The following is a 14,469-nucleotide window of genomic DNA, read 5'->3' on the forward strand; positions in this document are numbered from 1 at the left end:
GAGAGGATCAGCTGGGTGTTGTTGGCTTTGGAGACAATGTTGAGTCTGTGCTTCCTGCGGGCAGGGCCATGTAGATGCTGAAGAGAGTGGGGCTCCAGGAGGAGTCCTGAGGCACTCTGTAGCTGATTTCTGTCGGTTCGGAGAGGAACGGTGGCAGCCTGACACTCTGTGTTCGGCTGGTGAGAAAGGGATGGGTCCATTCCAGGGCATTTTCATGGATGCCGGCGTTGTGGAGTCTTGTGCATAGGGTGCAGTGGGAGATGGTGTTGATGGCAGCCGAGTGGTCCAGGCGGATGAGGGCTGCAGTTTCACCTCAGTCAAGGAGGGTGCGGACGTTGTCTGTGGTGGCAAGGAGGGCTGTCTCCGTACTGTGATTGCTTCAGAAGCCGGTTTGCGAGTGGTCCAGGAAGTAGAACCCCTCAATGAACTCAAAAAGTTGGGCGTTGACTGCCTTCTCGATGACTGTGGCTGGAAAAGGGAGCAGAGAGTTGGGTCTAAAGTTCTTGAGGTCCTTCAGGTGGACAAGGTGTTTCTTCAGCAAGGGGTTGATCTCTGCCTGTTTCCAGTGTTCTGGGAATGTGGCAGAGTTGATGGAGCAGTTGATGGTGTGGCAGAGTCCGTTGGCCATGGAGGTACCGGCTCTGTTGAAGATGTGGTGCTGGCAGGGGTCAGAGGGTGCGCCTGAGTGGATGCTCTTCATGATCTTGGGGGTGTTGTTAGTGGTCAGGGGAGTTCAACTGATCATGTTCTGCTGGGGTATGGTGTTGTGGGTACTATAGTTCTTGGACTGGGCTTTGTCTCCCTTTTTGTTGATTGGTTGATCAAGTTGGTGGTAATTTGCGATTCCATTTAAAAAAAAAAAGCCCTTTTTTGCTCTTTTAAAAGTGCCATGTGGCACATATTCATGCCCTTAGGGCATATATGTGCGCCACATGTGCACACATGCAAATTCCAGGGGTGCAACAGGATGTCCCTTTGGAGCCCTTGCACTCTTGAAATTGCGCACGCAATTTGCGAGTACCTATTGGGTACTCACAAATTGCGTGTGCATTTCCCATTCATTCCTATGGGCATCTGAATAAGAAGGTATTTCTTGATTGCGAATCGCAATTTGCAATTTGCAATTAAGGAATATTAAGGAATCCTAAAAAATATTGCGATTCCTACCTACATGGCATTTTGCGAGTCCTTACTTGGGTTTCCAGACATCTGGATACCCAATAACTCACACACCCACTTATTTATCCATACAGCCACTCACACCCACTTCTGCTATCTAGTGTTGGGCCCAGACTTTACAACTTGCTTTTGTTGAAAAAGTCTTTGTTGGTGGCGTGACGTCGAGACTCCTCTTCAAGTGAATGTGCATTCTCAACAGCTCCATTGTTAGACTGATTTTTTTATGCCATCGGGTTCGGAATGCTAGCTCCGAAGCTCTGGCGGAGAAGATAAAGATGGCACAGAAGGGGCATCATCCTGTACAGGTCACATTATGTTGTGTCCAAGAACCTGAGGAGGAAGGACAGGATGAACCCTCACCGCCACCTCCGGAACTCCTAGACAAGCTCACAACTACGAGATTCGTGCCTAGGGTAAATACTTTTCTAAGGGCCTTGTTTACCCTGGGTCACCAGACCCACCCATACACCACACAATTGCCCCCAACACCCGCGAATCACCGCCTTCGTGCGACAAGCCTCCTGGTTCTGGTTGACACAAAGAGTGTCATAGGAGCTAAGACAGGAAAACTGTGTCATTTCTAATCGGGCCCAAGGACTATTGAACAGAAAAACACTTTTGGATGCGGAACATTTATTAGAAAAAACAAGTCATAAAAGGGCAATGCAGCACATTTCTCAACCATGGCTGTCTCCAAAGAAAAACTCTACAGAACACAAAGCAACCAGCCTTATGCCACTGATTTCACAACAATCCATGTCACCAGTTTCCATTCACTCAAGTGACATAGACACAGGGAGCCCTACACACCGCAGTCATGGTAATGACTTTTAAGGAGTAGCTCCAGATAGTCCAGATCCTTGGGTCACACGTATGATGTTGTTCCACCAGACCTTGACATTGATGTGCCGACCTAGTCAATGCATCACCACTGGATTCCCCGACTTCTTATCATAGTGTTCCATAGCACATAGCTGACTATCACAAAGTTCAGATGGACACTACAGAAGAGAAAGGTGACTTTTTAGTGGAGACCCCCTCCAAACCTGAATACTCAGTTCAATATCTACCCATGATAGGGTCAATGTTTAGTCTCTACAGATATATTTAAAGACCTGGTTAAGTCAAAGGTACTAACACCTTGTATTGAGTTCAAATATAAATCTTCTCTTAATGATCCGCTTTACATTAGGAGACGTCCCACTAGTGGTTACAACAGCAAGGAACAGTGCAGGTTCCCAAAGTACTGGTGACACTCCCTCTCTGATAAGAGAGTAAGCGTATAGCTGAAGCAAGCAAACGTGACAGTAGGACATGCCAACCATTGGAGCATAACCAATTCACTGAGCCTTCTCGTGGTGTAACAAGGCTACCTGGGAGAACATGGAGGAGCTCTTAAAACATCTCACAGATCAAATTAAACAAAGGGTAGAGAAACTTGTTTCGGAGGGCACACAAATCTCCAACGCAACTATTGTGTGTGCCCTTGACAGCGTGGATACTGCTGCAAAGGAATTAATTCCTCAATTATACTACACCGACATGCTTGGCTGCGCATATTAGGATTTAAACCTAAGGTTCAGCAGCACCTCTTGAGTGGCTCTTTTAATGGGGAACTCCTCTGGCCCAGAGGTCGATACTTGATTAGAAATAATTCAAAGAAGACACTGAAACTGCGAAATCCATGGGGGTGTTGGAGACCACATCACCTAGGCAGCAGTCCTTTCCTAGGTTTTATGGTAGGGGAGCAGCCAAGACCACCACCACTGACACCCAAATCTACCAGAACCAACAACAGGTATACCACCAGCAAAGCACTAGGAGCCACTACAGAGGAGTATACAAGGAGCGGGGGCAATCAAAGAGGTAAAGGTAATCCCAGAAAGGGAGCATCTACCTCTAAACAGTGACTCTCCACAACTTCTCCCCGATCACACAACACCTGTCGGGGAAAGACTGCAGCAGTTCGACCACCTTTGGCCATAAATAACATCTGGCCGAGGGGTGCTGACCAACATTCAGCACAGATACTGCCTACTACTCACATCACAGCCCCCAAACAGGCCACCACACACACACACCCTCAACACCTTCACCTCCTCAAGGGGGAGGTGAAAGCTCTGCTGTCGAAAGATTCCATAAAGCTAGTTCCAAAAGAACACATCGGAAGAGGCGTGGATTCACTATACCTTTTGATTGGTTTTTGAGACCAATACTGGATATCCGCACTCTCAATCGATGCATATTATCATAACACTTCCAAATGGTAACACTACAGGGTGTGATCTTCTGCTTCAAGAATGCGACTTCATGGTGGCACTTGACTTGAAGGGCACTTACTTTCACATCCCCATTCATCCAGCTCATTGCCGTTACCTCAAGTTTGTGGTAAGTGGACATCTCTACCAGTTCAAGGTGTTAGCGTTTTGGGGTGACGACCGCACCAAAAGTCTTTGCCAAATGCTTGGCAGTTGTAGCAGCCAATTTGATGGGACATATCACTCATGGCTTCCCGTACCTGAACGATTTGCTGGTAAAGAGTGCAAGCAGACCGTAATGCCTGTAGGATACACAGATGACCATCAACTTGTTACGCAATCAGTGTAGCAAATTCCCTCTTGCAGTCTCTTGAGATACAAACATATCTGGGAGCGACTCTAAATTCAATTACACCCAAAGCATATCTCACAGACCAGCAGGTTATCAATGTCTAAGACCAACTAGCTCTTTTTCAACTGCATCATCCCCTGCTAGTATGGGTATTGTTGCTCATCTTGGGGTCCATTGTGCCCCCTACAAGAGTGTCTGGCAAATCAGTGGTCCCAAACCGAGGATAGTTTAAAGGACCTAGTGTTGACTTCAACCACGGCCCAGCGGTCCTTGCAATGACGGAGCACAGACAATCTTCTCAAGGGCTGCCGACAAAAGTCCGTAAGTGACCGTTCCCATTGATGCATCACTCCTAGGGTGGTGTGTGTACTTAAAAGCCCTGACGATGTAGGGTGCATAGACTGCTCCACAGCAAACGTTGCACAGCAATGTATCAGAACAGACAGCATGACAGAAATGTATGACATACAGAAAGAAGCATGAGGGGCGCCTGTTCGATACAGTTCGTCTCACTTAGCGCAGGAGATTTGGCATTGAACTCTGCCATCACATCCTCCTTTTGGCAGAATATCTTATGGGAGTGGACAAGTATATGGCAGATGTGCTCAGTAGGACACAACAACACGTCAACAAGTGGGAACTCCAACAGCTTTGGCCGGAGAATGCGTGCGCCGGGGGTGGGGATCGGGGGGGGGGAGGACGGGGGGGGGTGGTAGGATGAGGGTTGAAATGTGACTGTGGTTTCGCCGCTGTTGTTACAGTTTTCTCTTGTTGTTATATAAATATTTCATCTGTATGTAGGTCCAAGCTGGGGGCCTACCCAGCAGAATCTTGCTGGTGGAAAAGGGCCCAGCGTGTGGACCTTCATGGGCAGTCCTGGAGTCTTTGTCTGGTCAGGAACTCCACGATCCAGCCAACTTTGGCAAATTCCCCATGACTCGGTAGCTGCACAACCTAGACATTGCGAACCTAACATGTAATGTTACGATGTTTGTGAATATTTAATTGACGTGCTCAGTTAGTTGTGCTTAAGTGGATGATGCTCCTGTTGTATTATGAAACTCTAAAATGCCAATAAAACAGATTTGACACAAAAAAAACAAGTGGGAACTCCACCCCCAAGTCCTCCATCGCTACTTCCACCGTTAGGGGGGTATGCCAGGCATGGACCTCTTCGTTACCGCTGAAAGCACAAAATTCCAAAGCTTCGCCTCGTGCCAGTATCACCCACATGCCATAGACTATGCACTGTGGGTAAATTGATCAGGGATATTTGCTGATGCTTTTCCGCCTCTCCCACTCATTCTTTTCTTTAAGGAAACTCAGACATCTGTGGATGAATTGATCAGGGATATTTGCCGACGCTTTTCCGCCTCTCCCTCTCATTCTTTTCTTGTAAGGAAACTCGGACAGGTATCTCTCAAGATGATCCTAGTGGCTCCCACCTTGGAGCGACAACACTGATACACAACACTTCTAAAACTGTTCCTAGTACCTCATGAGAGGCTTCCCAACTCTCCAAATCTTCCAAATCACTGCAAGGGCAAAGTCGGGCATCCCAAACCCAAACAACTAAACCTCACAATTTGGCTCCTGAAGTTATAGAATTTGGATAGTTACAGCTGACTCCAGAGTGTATGGAAATACTTATTATAGACAAACCATCCAACAACTAGAGCCTGCTATGCAGCTAAATTGAAAAGGTTTGTCCATTACTGTATGGCTCAATACATAAACCCTTGTGCTCCCATAGTACAACAGATAGTATGTTATCTGCTGCACCTATAAAAATCAAGGCTAGTATACACTTCCATACGTCTGCACCTTGCTGCATTTGCAGCATACCTTCAAAATCAGATGCACCAGTCCCTATTCAGCATACTGTTCAATGGTGGCCGCGCACATTAGCTAACGACCCATATCTATATGCCGGCGCTTGTGGTCTCTGCCGCTGGGGGTGAGAGGCCGCTGTCACGCGGATCGGAGGACCCGACTGGAAGCGCTGGAGCAGGCGCTCCTGGCCCGACGGAGGGCGCACAGAAAAACGTCATTAAGCTTCAGCCGACAATCCAGTGAAGAACCCGCGCCCGCTGCAGCCGATCCCAGCGATCACCTCCTCAGCCCGACATCACTATTTAAGACCGCTGCAGATGGAGCGGCACGCATGAGGTGAGTGGGGGCCGCTCACCGACATTGTGCTGCAGGAGGAGGCGACCGCGCTTGCCTCCCCCTTCACCCCTACTACCTGAAGCCAGCTTGCGCGACCTTTAGCTGGGAGAACCAAATCCTTTGACTATTGCCGGTGTTGCGGGGGCCTCGCCCTCTCGCTACAGTCTTCTGTGTGCAGCCTAACGTTCCTAGTTGCAGAGCGGGAGACACTAACGAGAATCCTGAGGGGCCCCACCAGCTGTTGAGCTTGCTGCTACGTGGACCTTGTACCCGCGGTGCTCGCCCTACAAGTCAAAACCGTGCCAAAGAGCCATCCTACACCCTAGACAGCTTGGATCGCTCCCGATCACTGGAGCGGACAACCAAATTACCACCGCCACTTATTCTGCGGCTCTCTTCTTCTGCGACGATCCCATGTGGGCTGTGTTACGTATGCTGTTTGTACGAGGGAGAGCCTGGAGGTCTGGCTCACGCTTGTTGCTTAGAGCCTGAGACTGCTCTCATATTGCTGTGACCGCCACCCCCTGCTGTGAGGGCACTATGTGAAGGAGCGGCGGTCCAGGGCTTGCTGCCCAGATGAGGTTTTGGGACTTACTACTTTAATCATCAGCGTGATGCTCTGGAGCTGATGATATGGATCTACAGCCTGACTGTGGCATGAAGGACACAGAGCAGTTAAGCCGGCCTGAGAAACAAGGGAAGCAGTTTTGATCTTGGATGCTGCAATAGCAAACCCTTGCCTGACCCTAAGATGGCTGCCACTGTTTTCCCTACCACCGGACTACGACCAGACCTTGATCACATCCCCCATCAGCCAAATTGGCAGCCCCAGCTCCTTCTCTGGTTCGTTTGTACTCCCACACCTCCACCTCCTTCTTTACCTCTATCCTCTAGTGGGGACATGGTCTTCCACTACATGACTCTGTTACTGTAGCCTATGTATCTCTTCAAAATGGTTTTTCCCTAACGTTGAGACCTGAGCAACATGGCTGATGCCCGGTGGAGCTGCTAGATAGCTAATGAAGAGATTGGCCCTGGTTTCCCCCTCGACCGTCACCTACCAAGCCGGACATTGGACACAGTTCTTCCTTGTCTCCCTGCTATGGCTCCTTCCTCCCCTCCTTTCCTACAAATTTTCTCAACCTTGTTGTTTGTTTACTATACCTAACTACGCTATTGTAACTGATGCAACTTGTAACGCAATGTTCCTCTGGTATAGCGCTCTGATACCTCCGGGTCTAGCCAGCGCTATATAAACCTTTTTAGATGTACCTTGTAATGCAATGATCCTCTGGTTAAGCGCTCTGATACCTCCGGGTCTAGCCAGCGCTGTATAAACTTCTCAAATCAAATATACTTAAGAGTTGTTTTCTTGAACGCTGAGGCCTGAGCAACATGGCTGATGCCCGGTGGAGCTGCTAGACAGCTAATGAGGAGATTGGCCCTGGTTTCCCCCTTGACCGTTACCTACCCAGCCGGACATTGGGCACAGTTCCCCCTATTCTCCCTGCTATTACTCCTTCCTCCACTCCCTCCTACAAATTGTTGCTACATTGTTTATGTGTACTGTACCTTACTATACTCTTTTAACTGATGTAACTTTAAACGCAACGATCCTAAATGTAAAGCGCTCTGATACCCTATTGGTTCAAGTTCACACTATATAAAATTTTATAAATAAATGCACAGACCCTCAGTGTCAGCTGAAGTGCTTCCTCTACTAATCTTTTCGGATGCTCATTATTCATATTAGAAAGTTACCTTGCGATGTGCAGATAGATTAGTGATGTTTTGGATATGTAGATAGCCCTGTTGCTGCGTGGATGAAGATAGAAGCAACTTTTGTACATAGTTTGTAAAGAGGCCTTGTACATGGTGTTAGAGACATTGTGATGATGTGATACGAAGCTAGATGTGTAAGCAAGTTAGTTTCAGAGAAACAAATCCAACATTGTCATGCATGCAAATATGTGCAAAAGGTCACAGCCGAAATGTTATTGTGAAAAATAGGACAGTATAAGAAACCAACTGCTTCGCTACATGGGCCTAACCCGGGAACATAATAGCACCAGACAAGAATTCACCCTGTGACCGGTATAGTATTCTTTCTTTACCCATTATCGCCAATAGGTCCCATCTCAACCTTTAAATGGAATTGCTAGGACACAAATCAATACTTCCATGATAACGTATGCTCCCCACCCCAGGCACTTACGCGGTCATGTACTCACAGTACTCGATGGGCAATGGATTCTAGGCACTCCAATGGACGATAGCAGGTAAATCCTAATGAGCCAGTTATTTGCAAAGTTACAAGACCAAGAGCGGTGGCCCTGTCCTGTCTCTTTCCCTGGCACTGACGGGCACAGGACAGGCCCACTCTTGGCCCGAGCTTCACCAGGGAAACTCCAAGAGCTTTATAGTTAGACCTGCGGCAACAGTGAAGGAGATTTTCAACCCCTCCTCTTTGGGACAGTGCAGGTTTGGACTTGGCGTCCTCTGTACAGTACTTGCAGCACCAGACTGTAGCATGCCCAGTAAAGCGCAGTAAAGAATCCCCTTGGGATTTGTAAAGGTTTAATCTATCGGCTCAACGGAAAAGTAGAAGGATCGCAAGGCCTCTGTGGTAAGCAGAACCAAAGTGCTAGCTCTTGACTGCTCGATGCTCTCTAGGAGGTGTCATACGTCTTCCTCAGGTGAGGAGATTCAGAAAAACAAAAGGTAACATAGAGTTTCTGGTCCTGATGGAATGAAGAGCATATTGTAGGACAGAAATCTGGAAATAAACATAATAGGTAAGAAGCTGCTGTCAGCAGGAATGTAGTGAGCAACAGTTTTAGTGGGACTGAAACTGCAGATGTCTCCCTCTGTGAGCACTGAAGCCCATCAAGAAGGGAAGAATGTCACAACAAGTTGTCTCTGCTCTGAACTGCGGTATAGTTCTCTGGCGGCATACACCATGGGCTCCCTGAGGCTTTAAAGACTGCAGAGGCACCTAGAGGATGCAAGTGAGTTATGAGTGGAACAAGTCATGCTATACACCAGCATTGGGATAGGCCTTAACATGTGTTGCTGCCACACACTGGCTGCAGGTGGGGTGTCGGCAGATCTGTGAGGGCAGTGATGGGGCCATGGGCAGTGTGTGTGCAGACCAGGTGGTGCCGATAGCAAAGAGAGGAGAATGCCTCTTGGTTAGTATGAACTGTGCACGGAGGTGTTGTTGGTTGCAGGACAGACAGGCAGAATCTCTTCTTCTGCGATGAAAAAGAACATTCTTTTGCACCTTCTTCAAAAAACAGTTCTCTTATTTCCCTCCCTGGCAAGTATAAGGGTGGTCATTGAATATCTCGTCTTCTATCTCTGTCTCTCACAACCTTGCTCAGTGAAGGTAGCATGAGCCATCCATCACACCCCTTGCATTTTTCCCACCTTTTTCCCCAAAGGCGGAGGGGAATGAACCTTCAATGTGATGTACCACACCTCTCTAGCTCCCCATTCTTATCCAGGGTGGAAAGAATCATCCTGTGGCTCTCTAGCTCCCCCTTCTTATCCAGGGTGGTAAGACTTGTCCCGTGATTCTCTAGCTCTCCATTCTTATACAGGGTGGTAAGACTCATCCTGTGGCTCTCTAGCTCCCCATTCTTATCTAGGGTGGTAAGACTCGTCCTGTGACCTGAGGTCCCACAAGCCCCTTGCTAACTAATGTACATTAGTCAAGGGCCGGAGAACATTATTTCTGTACCTTCTCCACTTTAGAGCCTATCGCATCAATTGTGAGTGGTCAACCCTGACTGACTGCTACATCAGCTACACCCCTGTGCAGGCTGAGTGGATGGGAAAATCCCAGCTGTTCTTCTACGGCAACACCACAGTGATGCTTGGACAAGATTTTCTTCATCAAAAAACATGTGCCAGAGATTGTGTCCATCGTAATTCGATCGATTGTTCACTATCCAACTTCAGAATGTCAAAAAATGCTGTGCCCAGTTAATGCTTCCATGAGCATACATTGCATGTGTGAGAGCATGCCTATTGCCTAGCCTCACAACACCTGTGCTAGAAAACATGATAGCATCGTAGAATCTGTGTCATCTAAACTGTCATTATAAAACCTTGGTAACGCATCCTTCATCATAACCTGTGCAGAGAACATGGCAGTTGTCAGAGAGCCTGTTCCAATGATTATACGTGTCATTATAAAAAAAATTAAGCTTGCACCCCCATTATCAGCATTCCTGTGCCACAATATACCAGCAGTATTACTTACATCTTAGAACATGCCTGTGAATACCACCATAATTCCTGTAAATGATTATGACTATATTCAGAAATATTGTGCTACAGAATTAGTGACCAGTAAATGTACCATCGGAGTGACGTGCTCGTCAATTCACATATGCCGTAAGTGGTGCTTACCTGAGAATAAGGCCTACAGAATCGCTGTGCAGATTACATTCCATGTTACCTGGTGCCCCGGTTACATGCCATCAGATCTCCTGCCACTATAACATGCCATCAGAGTCATTAACCAGGTAGTATCCGATCGGAATTGGTACCACGGTAGCATGCCCACAGCTATGTTACCCCTATAACTTGCTGGGGGAATCTTCATGTATTTTGGGAGTTTTTCGTAGTCGGTACCAGACTGCAATAATGTTATTCAAACATGACAAAGGGTGGTGGCTGGGAGAATCGGCGCAAAAATCACAATACTGGTACAAAGTAGTTTCCTGTCAAAGGTGAGTAAGTTATTGTCCATATGTCTTATTTGTCTCGTGCTCAGGAGGAGGGAGAGACACCCAATCTTCCTCGGTTCGAAAAGAAAACCTTTCCTTAATGTTAAAATAGGGATCTCTGAGCATTCAATGAGTCAAATGATGAGTAATAGTTACAGTTAATTAATAAAGGTGAACAATGCGGCTCACCATGGTTAGGCACCTCAATTTCAAAGTAAATTAATAAGTCCTTAGTTTGTGCAGACATGTCTGGAGCTAGCCATACTTTCGCTCCTCTGAAGAACAAATAACAAGGTTTATAAAGTGAAGGACGGTGCACCAAAATGATCAAGTCCGAAAAACTTCCAATTTATCCAAATGAGTCCTTTATTCTTTTCAATCTTTTAAAATCACAGCCAACGCGTTTCGTTCCAATGGAACTTCATCATGGCTGAAAAGGGCACAAATATAAAAATATAAAAACACACTAAATATAAAAAACAGAACATGTAAATGATACATACGACATACATATAAATACACAATTGGCGAACATGTAACAAGACTTCAGGCAAGTAAGGATAAAATTAAAAGGGCACATATCGGAAATATGTAAACAACAATACTCATACTAATATACACGTATTGTACATAAATAGATACAAACAAAGGTAAATCCATTACACCGGCTACGGAGCGGCCAAACAAAGTACTCCTAAATAAGTTGTGGCTTTCCCAATTGTATTACACAAAAGATAAACAAACTGAATAGAATATAGATAATCAATAGGAATGTTGTCAACAGAATATCAGTATAAGCGTTATACCAGCAACGTGTACATCTATATTCCACCTAAAGAGCAATGAAATATATCACAGTATATTATATATACAAAATATATACATAGGGATGCTTATGGCACAACTTGGGTGATGAACCCTGGTGATGGGACTGGATATATTACAATATCCCTCCTTACTCTGATTTACCTGATCTCTCCCCATTCCCTACGATGCCGTTATCTTTGTGTTTCAGCCCTCATGAAGTCTGAATTGTAGAATAACAGACGAAGCACGTTTTGCCAAGGAACTCAACAGACTAGGGCAATGTTAAGTGTTTGGATGTTCAGATAAAGGACAGTGAATACTGTTACTATTACTCATCATTTGACTCATTGAGTGCCCGGGAGATCCCTATGTTATTCAAACACATACATATTTGCATATTTTGCTTTGTTATTGTAATTCAGTATCTGTATTACTTTGAAGATACAACATTTTTTTTCTAGGAGAATTTTCAGAGTTATTTAGAAGCATTAGAGAAAATGCTGACTGATATACTTGAACTGCAGCACAGAGAAGAAATTAAAGTTAAACAGCTGGAGGTAAGAGAACAGTGTCAGTACTATGGAGTAAAAAACTTCAAAAATTACCTTGTATTAACCAGTTGTCAGCGGCCTTCTATACCTGGGTCAGTGTTTTCCTTATATTGCTTTAAAAGTTTCACCTGCACCTCATTTATATATATTAAGTCATAAAGGACCTCAAATAGAGTTTGGAGTATAGGTTACTCTGTCAAAAATATGACAAGGGTCTAAGTAGCGCTGTATAAAACTAAAAAATAAAATAAGCAAATTACTATCACATCCGCCTTATTACAAGTGCATCACTGTTGTTAATGGTGCAACCTGTTCGTTAAACTCTAGGGGCCAGATGTAGGTAATCCGATTTTACCGATTCTAAAATACCGAATTTTACCGATTCGGTATTTTAGAATCGGTAAATGGTATGTAGATAAAAAAAAAATCGGTAAAAAATACAGGATTCGGTAAAATTAGGAATCGGACAATCGGAAATTACCGAATCGGTATTTACCGATTCTGTATTGACCGATTCGGTATTCCCCATTCATTCCTATGGGCCTTTTGGCCCATAGGAATGAATAGGAAATACCGATTCGGTAAATACCGAATCGGTAAAATCCGATTCGGAAAGCAAACATAAGTGAAACTTAAGTAGGCAGCCAATCAGGTGCTACCACCCTCCCCCTCCCTACCAGGAAGTGGCTACACAAGCAGCTGCAACTAATTAGAACTTAGGGGAAGGCAGTTGGAGCTGCGCTGAGTCCCTGAGCAGCAGAAAGGGTTTTGAACACTTTTAAAACTGCAAAATGTCAAGAAGCAAAGAAAAAGAGCAGCCAGAGAGGAGGAGGAAACTCACATTTAGCAGCATGGAGCTGCAGGTCCTTGTTGAGGAGGTGGTGAAGGTGCACCAAAAACTGTTTGGCAGGCAGTCCCTCACTGTGGCAGAATCTGCCAAAAGGAAACTCTGGCTGGACATACTAGACAAAGTTAATGCCATTGGGGTGACGTCTGAGGTTCCGTGATTTCCGAACCGGACTCCATTTCGTTTGAGTTGTTCGTTACGCCATTTTCTGTTGCCCTCACGTAGGCCGTGGAGGTAACCGAACGAACAAAGTTGCATGGGCTTAGTTGTTCATGTACGCATTAACTAGGCCTTCTCTAACTTGTGAGTGAACTGCAGGACGCTGACCCTGTCACCTGAAAATGACCATTTTGCGAGGCCAATTTCCCTTGCTGATCACTGTCTGAGATTGCCAATCAATGTTCAGGATATCGTTAACTTTAGTTTCCTTGCACATATCTTATCCTATTCAGCAAATGAATTGTTTCTTTTCTTACGACTTTTCATTACATGGGTTGTGCTTTCAATTATGGGTTTGTCCGGCTTGTGGAAATCTAATTTAGGACATTCCTAATAATTAACTTGTGGGTTGGTACAATGTAAATTTAGCTTTTTGCAATGTGATAATGTGTGGGAAAATGTATTTCATTTGTCAGTATTTGTGGCAGTGGGTGTGCATTTATAATGAGTAAAATGTGGATAAAAAGTGATGTCTTGCTCTACGAAAATTGAGCAGTCTCCTGAGTTGTACACCGTGTGGTATTGCTGGGATTACTGTTACTAGCTGCAGCTAATAAATTTGATCTCTGACGCCACCCAGAAGTATTCCGTGTCTCTGTATACCAAGACAGGTGAATCCGAAGACTTTGGGCGTGCCCCTGGCGCCGCTGGGTTCTAAAAACCCGGTTCTTCAGTTGGCGCCCAACGTTGGGCGACTTCAGCGGTACCGGTCCAGCCCGAGGATCGTGAGGAGCCACGTGAGGAAATTCTGGAGGAAGGCTGCCACTTCATTGACCCCTGCATGTCGACGTGGACCGAAGGTTTTTTCTGCGAGGCTTCCCGCTGGCTACGAAGGACTGCTGCCCTGACTGTCGCCCTGTCTTGGACCCTCGATTGATGCTTTGTAGAGCGAGACGATAGACGGTCTTCTGGTGGCGTGACAGATATTTTGGTTAAGTATAAGTGGGTCGCTCCCACGACTTTGTTTTGTTTCTTGGTTTTGATTCGGTTGTTGCAATAATCGAAGCTGAGGGGCTCGTATATTTACGAGTGTATCGATAGTTGATAACCCCTTGAAGTTTGAAGCTAGATTAGTGAGCTATAAGATGCCTGGTCTTAGCAAAATTAGGAAATGGTTTAGTTGTGGTTGCAGCAGGGATTCCCGATTGGAGGATTCGTGTCCGATACCGCCGGTTGGAACTCCGACTTATGAGCTCTATTCAAAACACGGAGTGGGTCCTATCACTTATAACGAAGTGTGGGTTCGCTATACAAAGAAAGATGGTGTTTTACGAAGGCCCCAACATGGTAGTTTCAAATTAAATATTTTAGATAATCTGGAAGTTGCGCTATTTAGAAAGAAAGCCCGGCC

General features: G+C 45.8%; 1 long non-coding RNA gene across 4 annotated transcripts in view; it reads left to right on the plus strand.

Moving 5' to 3' along the window:
* Positions 1-14,469, plus strand: part of LOC144753944 (uncharacterized) — a 110,236-nt gene that overhangs the window by 50,100 nt on the left and 45,667 nt on the right. For all 4 annotated transcript variants that reach the window (XR_013594607.1, XR_013594606.1, XR_013594609.1 and 1 more), the window contains one exon: positions 11,963-12,058. This is a non-coding gene — a long non-coding RNA (uncharacterized LOC144753944). The remainder of the gene's footprint in view (positions 1-11,962; positions 12,059-14,469) is intronic.

The sequence above is a fragment of the Lissotriton helveticus genome, chromosome 5_1 (genome assembly GCF_964261635.1).
Source record: "Lissotriton helveticus chromosome 5_1, aLisHel1.1, whole genome shotgun sequence".
Classification (NCBI taxonomy): domain Eukaryota; kingdom Metazoa; phylum Chordata; class Amphibia; order Caudata; family Salamandridae; genus Lissotriton; species Lissotriton helveticus.